We start from the raw sequence: 8,939 nt of genomic DNA, 5'->3' as shown, positions 1-8,939 counted from the left end.
GGATGTCTTCTTTGGAAAAATGTCTGTTCATGTCTTCTGCCCATTTCTTGATTGGATTCTTTGTTCTTTGGGTGTTGAGTTTGATGAGTTCTTTATAGATTTTGGATACTAGCCCTTTATCTGATATGTCATTTGCAAATATAAGAAGGGATCTTTCTTAGGTCTTCAAGGAAGAACGCAAGAAAGTGTGAGGGGCCTCTTAAGGCTACAGCCCCAAGAAACCTCTCCCTCTCAAGTTAGTCCAGACTCAGCCTCTAACAACTCATCAAAATTATCATTTAGGTGTGTCCAACAATGTATGACTCTAGTAGCTTCTTCTTAAGGAAAGGAGATGGAGACTGTGACTCCACATTTGCCTTTCTGGATTTCAGCATGCCAGTTTGTTCTGCAACCACAGTCCTCTGATAGGCCCAAGAAAAGTCATTGATTTTGTTTGCTCAACATTTTTTTGGTTGTAAAAATGGGAGTGACAACTTCCCAGCTTTCCCATGTCAGAACCGAAATCAGAAGTTTGATTTCTTTTTATTTTTAAGTAACTACTGCTAGACTATTTTGCCTGCACAAAGTCTCAATACCTCTGAAATTAACTAGCCAAATCTGTTGGCCTCATAAACACAGACGTCCAGGGATGGGCTTGCTTCTCCCAAGGCGACAGAAGAAATCCATGTGCCAGAGGCAATTTTAGCCCTGGAGTCATTCTCAAGGCTCTGGAAACCCCCACACTTGAAAATATAAAATTGATATCATCATCCTCCAAGTTTTTATTTCACTGCTTTTAAAAGTAGTGAAATATATGCCACAATATGTCTCATTCTAAAGGTTGAAAAATTTATGCTATGACTATAATGACATCATCCCGCCTCCCACAGAAGGCTTTTGCTTGGAGAGTTCAGCAAAAGAACAAAATTAACAGGAAACGTCACTTTCACACACAGATGGAAAAATGTTAACATCTCCTGAATTCTATGACAGTCTCCTTGATGGGAACATACATGTCACCAAAACGTACCAACAATGTGCAAACACATCTTATGAGCAGGTGCTAAACTGAGGTCACTGCTGGAAGATGGGAGCTTTGGCAGCACTGAGAACAAAAGATTCCTCCTAGGTGTAGTTTGAAGCTGAGAAATAAGAATCATGTGTAAGGAATGTTCCAGGCAGGATAAAACTTCTGAATGCTTGAGTGACAATGTACCAAGGAGGCCTCCTATTACTTCTATTCAACCTTCATTTCATAGATCGTGAAGAAATCCCACTCCTTAAAGATTTTGTGAAATAAAGTTAAAATTCTCTACTGATTAAATGTTGTGATTGTTCCAAAATGAAAAAGAGATATGTGACTCTTCCCCTCCTTGAGGACTGACTTCAATAACATTAAATTATGAAAACAGTACAGAAATATCTAGCAGATTATTTTGCTCAAAAGTTCCATATGTATTCCCTAAGTGGTCCAACCTCTAAAATGTATTCCATGTTGCCAGTATACTGAGAATAAAAAGGAACAGTCAAAAGCATATATGGTCAGTTCTATGTCTAGAGAGAATTTTAATATGAGTTTTCTATATGTAAGATAAAAAAACACATTTCTTTTTCTTTGCCTGTTTAATACTAAGAACGTTTTCTCTTCAAATGTCCACAGGGCCATAGAGTAAGGCCTTTTTTTTTTTTTTTTTAATATTTGTGGAAATGTGGGCGACTGGGTGGCTCAGTTGGTTAGGCAACTGCCTTCGGCTCAGGTCATGATCCTGGAGTCCCGGGATCGAGTCCCACATCGGGCTCCCTGATCAGCAGGGAGTCTGCTGCTCCCTCTGACCCTCCTCCCTCTCATGCTCTCTGTCTCTCATTCTCTCTCTCTCAAATAAATAAAATCTTTAAAAAAAAATTTTAAAAATATATTTGTGGAAATGTAAGACAAATGGGATCCATATAACATTATAGTGAGAAGGTGGCAACATTCTTAGATCAGTGCATGGGAGAGGTGTATAGGGATATCAAACATTAATAGTTTATAAACCTGAGTTATTGTTCAAAGAATTGAATGTGAAATAAAAATATTATATTACCATGATCTAATCCCTCGCTCATCCACATCACATCTCACACACACACACACACACACCACATACACACACACTATATATGCACATACCACATAAACACAAATATATAAATACCTTCTTCTAGTACTCTGCTCCATTAATTCTTTCCTCTCTATTGCCTGTTTAGCATGTTCCTTTCTCCTGTCTCCTTCGTTCAGGCTAGCAAAATCCTTTCCTCAATTCTACTTTCTTTTCAAGCTATAGCACTATCTTCTTCCTTTTGTAACTTGTTTATTAACCCCTTAACATTTGAAATTGTGGGAAATTTGTCCCTATTAGACAACCAAGTATACATCAAATACAGAGAATGGTGAACAAAAGTTCTTTACTTTTTCCCTTCAGCAGGATCTCCATCTCCTCCAAGGAGAATCGGGAGCAAAGTCCCTTTTCTAATAGCTTCCTTCTCATTTGCCATGCCTCCTCAATGACCTCCACCCCAGGATCCTTTACCTTCTTTTCTTAAACTTCATCCCAAACTGTCAATCCAATCCATCTGGTTTTCTTTATATGGAAGTGTGTGTGTGTGTGTGTGTGTGTGTTCCGTGGTGGTGAATGGAGTTTCAAGTCCTCTGTGTATTCCTGGAGTATGAGGGTAGTGGATAAAGGACCACAGTGTTCTAGCAGTATTCAATAACTCTCCTCAAACTGTTTCATTAAGATCATCAATAAGATTCTGGGTCGTTTTAGTTTTCTTCTTTCTCCTATCTATAACTGTAGTATTTGAGCATTTCTATTAACAATTTTTCACTTTAGCTGGACTCTGGAACAAAATGCCCATTGCTTTTCATCCTATAAATCTAAAAATTCCTCTCAGTCTCCTTCATGGGGCTTCTTACTGAAGGAAGGGGACTTATTCCTAAATATAGGCATTACTGAAGGTATGTTTTTGGCTTTTGTCTCACTTTGCATGTATTCTTTGAGGCATCATACCGCTTCTGTTTTGTCTCTGTGTAGATGATGCTCAAACTGGTACTGAGGGGGTAACATCTAAACTGGCTCTTGAAGGACAAGTGGGAATTTATTAGGCTGATGATGGGATCAAAATAAATGTGGAAAAATGGTACTGCATACACAAAAAGACAAAGAGACTGATTAGGATGGCAAGTTCAGAACTGTCGACAGTGTGTATGAGTATGAACTGTGCACCAGTGTTGTGTAAAGCTATACCATTGATGGAATATTAGGAATATGAAGGAGCCATGGAAGATGAAGCAACAGCAATACTAAAGTCATTCATAATAACGAAGTTTGAACTTTATTCTTTACGTCAGTATATCCTAAATTATGTCTTCAGAACAATTGATTGACAAAAAATTGATAGGTGTATTTAAAATAGTCCATAATCACACAAATCCAGGCCATAAAATTGATCACATTTAAATAGGTTTCTCTACTAGAAGGGGTTCTTATAGTCAATTTACCCTGTGATTCTCTTAAGAATATAATATACAGTATTTGTCATGGGACCCTTGGACATTTTCTAGAATATCCATTGGGAATTTGCTTAAACAATGGGGGTCATAGTGGATGGAACAAGAGGGTTTTACGATAAGCGAAATAAGTTGATCAGAGAAAGAATTATCATATGATTTCACTCCTATTTGGAATTTAAGAAACAAAACAGAGGAGCATAGAGGAAGGGAGGGAAAAATAAAACAAGATGTAATCAGAGAGGAGGCAAACCATAAAAGATTCTTAACCATAGGAAACAAACTGAGGATTGCTGGAGGGGAGGTGGGGGGGGATGGGGCAACAGGGTGATGGGCATTAAGGAGGGCACAAAATGTAATGAGCACTGCATTTATATACAACTGATGAATCACTGAACTCTACTTCAATGAAACTAATAATCTACTATATGTTAATTAATTGAATTTAAATTTAAAAAGACAATGGGGGTCATAGAAGTATTTAATTTGTATTTTTAAAGATGACTCAGATAATAGTACAGAAAATGGCTTGAAGATATAAATAGGATAAATATTGCCACATGTAGTCACATAAGAAAGGAAACAAGAGGATAAATGAAGCAAGATGAGTAATGAGTAGTTGATCTCACTATAATTGGTGAGAAAATGATGTTCTGGGTAAAGCAATGACATAAGCAATGATAATGGAGAGGAATAAGTGATTTTTCAAGAGCTTTTTAGGATGTAGACTCAATCTCCTTGTTTGTTTTTTTTTTAGGAGGTATACTCAACAGGATTTGGTAGACAGTAGATACAGGTGGGTGACAGAGGCGGGGGCCCTCATTTCTGATATAGGCGCTGTTTGAAGGACTACAGCATGATATAGACATTCAAATCCAGGATGGGGTGGTGGCAGTAGGGGTAGGGAAGTTGCAAAGAAGGTGTTACAGTACGAGAAGCACGTGAAAAGGTGGTAGAGGAAAATCTCTACAATTTTGCATGGAACTACACAGCTCTAAGAGGAACAATTTTTCATGTCATGTGACTAAGTAGGATGAATAATTATGTGATTTACTCTTTCAGGGATTACTTCTAATTTTATTTCAATAATATTTGTTCCTATATAAATTTGATTGATATATTTAATTGCCAGTAAGGTTTAGACAGAACTCAGATCTGGTACTACAATGAAAACTCACCATTATTCCCTGTGTTGACCTCTTCAAATAATCCCATTTCTGTCAAACAAACCAACAAATGAATTATTCTCCAAAGAGTATGGAAACCATGGTTTTCTCTACTTCTCCCCTTTTATTCCAGTCCTATTGTTTCACCTTTTTAATCCCTCTCATATCCAGAAGACTCCAAAATAATCCTGAAAGACACAAAAGTAGAAGTAAATGAAAGAAAAAACATACTATGTTATTTGATGGGAAGACTTAACAACATAAATACGTCAACACAATAAAATATCGTTAGGGTTTTATTTTCCTTAAAGCTAAACAGAGTTCACTTGGAAAAATAAAATATAAAAAGGTAGCAGTAACCCTGAAATAAAAGAAACTCTGAAAAAGAGAAGAATGAGAATAACCTATCCCTAGAAGATACTGGCCCATATTATAAAGCTTCTGCCATTAAAACAGTATGGAATCCAGGCATGGAGAAACAAGTGACCTAACACAAAAAGAGAAAATATTTACAGTGACTTTAAAATACAATTTGTCTGTATATCCTTAGTTGAATATATTCTGACGTCCAAAAAAATAACTAATCATACATTATGAGGATTTATATTATAGGGAGCAGTGTTGTATTGCTACTATAAGACTGTTGTCTTTGTACTGAAGGAGAAAGAAAATGAGGTTTTATATGATTATCATGGAAAACCAGGAGTGTTGGCATGAGAGAAACAGAGAACAAATATAAGATCAATAAGGTTAGGTAATAACCATGTACACCTGAATTTGAATTAGAACTAACAACAAACTCATAAATTTTTTAAATTATTTTATTTATTTATTTGAGAGAGAGAGAGAACATGAGAAGGGGGAGAGGGGCAATAGGGGAAGACAGAGAAGTAGATTCCCAGCTGAGGAAGGAGCCTGATGCGGAACTCGATTCCAGGACCCTGAGAGCATGACCGGAGCTGAAGGCAGACACCCAGCTGACTGAACCAGCCAGGTGCCCCACATTTGTAGTCTTTAACTACCATTTCACAACACAAGTAATAAAGTCTTCTTGGAGAATGGGTGATTCTGAGTGTTGGGTAGAAAATTTAAAAGATGATCCTGGGACATCTTGTCATGTAAGGGAGTTAGAAAGCTCTCAAAGTCCACCAAGGTTGTATCAAAAAGATGCAGAAGTCAATTTAAAGAGGTTCCCAATCAGGCAAAGATAGGACAATCTGAACATTAATAAGGATAATTGCAATAGATTGAAATGCATCAAATATATTTTAACATGAGTTTATGATAATTTTTTAAAGTAAAGAAAGAAACCCATTACACCCTATAACACACACACACACACACACACAGAAACAGGCAAATACTATGTGTCCCCTGATAATACACAGCACAACCTATAAACAATTCTTGTCAAAAAAAAAAAAAATCTAAATCTGCTCAAGCTTTTAAATTTAACCACCATTTTGTGGGGAATACAGGAGACAGAAGAACATTATAAATATTACCATGAGTATGAAATCAGCAAATATTGTCTCTGTCATTTTAATAAAGTTCAAGATTAAAAAAGAAATGTAAAATGAAATTAAAGATTACAAATATTTAAGAAACATCATTAACTAATTACACTAAAAGGACCTTATTTGGATACTGATTCAAAGAAATGAATTATAAAAAAACTCATATAAAAATTAGAAACTTGACCACTAAGTACATATTTGGGATTGTGAAGAAATTATTAATTATTTGGGTATGATAATGGTATTACGGTTACGTTCACTAATGAGTCCTTATATTTTAGAAATTCATACTCAAATATATGTTAGTTAAAGGTATTGATGATTGACTTCAAAAAACCTAGAGGTAAAGAGATAGGTAGGAAGAGAGAGAAAATAAGATTGGTCATGAATTGATCATTTTTGAAGCTCAGTGGTGAATATATGGGGGTTCATTATATTATTCCATCTACTTTTTTATTTTTTATTTTTTCATAATAAAAGGTAAGAAAAAAAATCTCATATTATTTCCTCCTCTTTTCTCACATAAGGTTCTCTTTTTTCCCCTAAAATATTGCCATAGTAACTGGTCTTATCAACATGAATTTTCATCTCTAAGATGAAACGAGAACATGCTCATTAGATTTATCCTCTAAAAATTCTAAAAAACAACTTTCCACAAGTAGCTACTTTGCTCAAAATTTGTAATTGATTCTCCACTTTCCTTGAAATAAGTGATTGTAAGTCTATTCAAAATAAACCATCATTAGTTTGACATCAAAGACACCTTACAATCTGTTTCCATCCAATTCTCTGAATACTTCCTTTACTTCCCTTTATAAACTTGATGCTTTAGTCAAAGCATTTGTCCACATGTCTGCTTGTCCTTAAAACAGATGTGGGAACTCCACCTCCACTTTTGCTCTTACCATGCTGTCTGAGTAGTTGCCCTTCCTTTATATTTATCTTAATTTGTTCCTTCCTTGAAGGCCTATTCAAGTCTCACCTCCTCCATGTAGCTTTTCCTAAAGACTTTTCAACTATGCTCAACTCTCTTATTTGGATTCTGGCAGCAATCACTTTCCTATAACTCATTTTATCACATGCTACTCCACATGGCTAGTGTATTTCAATGCATATACTCTACCCTCTTTAATGTCAGGGAGTATGTCAGATTTCTCTGTACTCAAGAACACACTGCAGAGCCCTATACAGAGTAATTGCTCAATAAATGTGTTCATGTTGTTGCTGTCACTGCTGCCATTATTACCGATGGTGGTGGCCGTAGTGATGATAATCATGAAGGAAGTTCATTTGATGATAATTACCAGAATTCCAAAATGTCTTCACTGAGATGACCTTGGGCCTAAAGATTTATGGCTGAGTTGGGGAGTATTGATTCATAAAACCAAATATTCAACTTCTGTATGGTCCCAGAAGTCTATTCCCTATATCCCAATAACTTAGTACTGCCAATTAAAATGGTTTAAACACACAAACAAAACAAAAAAAAAAACAAAACAAAACTCTATTTCCAAAATTTGTCATTGACTTTTTACTCCTTAAAGAATTACAAATGTTTTGTTTTTTTTTTTTAAAAGATTTTATTTATTTGACAGAGAGACACAGTGAGAGAGGGAACACAAGCAGGGGGAGTGGGAGAGGGAGAAGCAGGCTTCCCAAGGAGCAGGCAGCCCAATGCGGGGCTCGATCCCAGGACCCTGGGATCATGACCTGAGCCGAAGGCAGATGCTTAACGACTGAGCCACCCAGGCGCCCCTTAAATTTTTTTTTTTTTAAGATTTTATTTATTTATTTGACAGAGAGAGAGTACAAGCAAGGGCAGAGGCAGAGGGAGAGGGAGAAGCAGGCTTCCCAAGGAGCAGGGAGCCCGATGCGGGGCTCGATCCCAGGACCCTGGGATCATGACCTGAGCCGAAGGCAGACGCTTAACGACTGAGCCACCCAGGTGCCCCAAGAATTACAAATGTCTTGATATAGAATTAGAGGTTTACAGTCTGGCCTAAAATCCAAAATCAAATTTCATTCTCATTATTTCCCTAGATGTACTCTGCTTCAAGTAAAATAGTCTAATTTCAAATAGTCTCATTTCTCTTCTCCATATTTTCATTAAACTTCCTTAGTGTAGAGCTTCATAATTTCTTGGATTGTCTCAATTCCTTTTCTAATCCACCACCTGGCTTCCAGTCATGTTCCCTTCCAGTTCATTCCCCACCCACCCTCCACTGAAGCCCAAGAAGGATTTATCCTGCTTAAAATTCTTCTATTACTATCTTAGCTATAAAAGCTAAATGCCTTAACATGGTGTACAAGACCCTTTATGATATTCATTTTCATTACTTCAAATGCCTGCTATATGCTAGAGGCTGACTGCAGAGTGGCAAATACTCTATGGTCCATCCCCATGAGTTTATTGTCTAGTGAGGGAAAAGGGGAAGAAATCAATGCACATACATGTGTGATGAAAACCAAGAGCTATGATAGAAAGGAATAAATAATGCCATGGGAAAGAAATTTAGGGAGATCTCATTTAGATTGATCAGAAAAGATCTTCCAGCTGAAGTACCATTTAAGTTGTTTCCTTCATGTGGGAAAAAGTTACTAAGAGTTTGAGAAATCTCTGAGGTTAGAAAGAGCAGTGAAGTTATAAGATATACCATCTTTTTATGTTTAATATCTACTTGATATAATATTATTTTATAGGAAAATGATAGTAAGATCTCTATATAA

At 36.3% G+C, this 8,939-nt stretch overlaps 1 long non-coding RNA gene across 1 annotated transcript in view; it reads right to left on the bottom strand.

The window, feature by feature from the left end:
* Positions 1–8,939, bottom strand: part of LOC115943687 (uncharacterized) — a 142,826-nt gene that overhangs the window by 33,807 nt on the left and 100,080 nt on the right. Inside the window, exon 3 of the long non-coding RNA XR_004078270.2 lies at positions 4,708–4,883. This is a non-coding gene — a long non-coding RNA (uncharacterized LOC115943687). The remainder of the gene's footprint in view (positions 1–4,707; positions 4,884–8,939) is intronic.

This window comes from Leptonychotes weddellii, chromosome 9, assembly GCF_054177405.1.
Source record: "Leptonychotes weddellii isolate Sample4059 chromosome 9, ASM5417740v2, whole genome shotgun sequence".
In the NCBI taxonomy this organism is placed as follows: Eukaryota; Metazoa; Chordata; class Mammalia; order Carnivora; family Phocidae; genus Leptonychotes; species Leptonychotes weddellii.
Note: the sequence above shows the minus strand (reverse complement) of the source record. Positions and strands in the feature narration are given on the sequence as shown.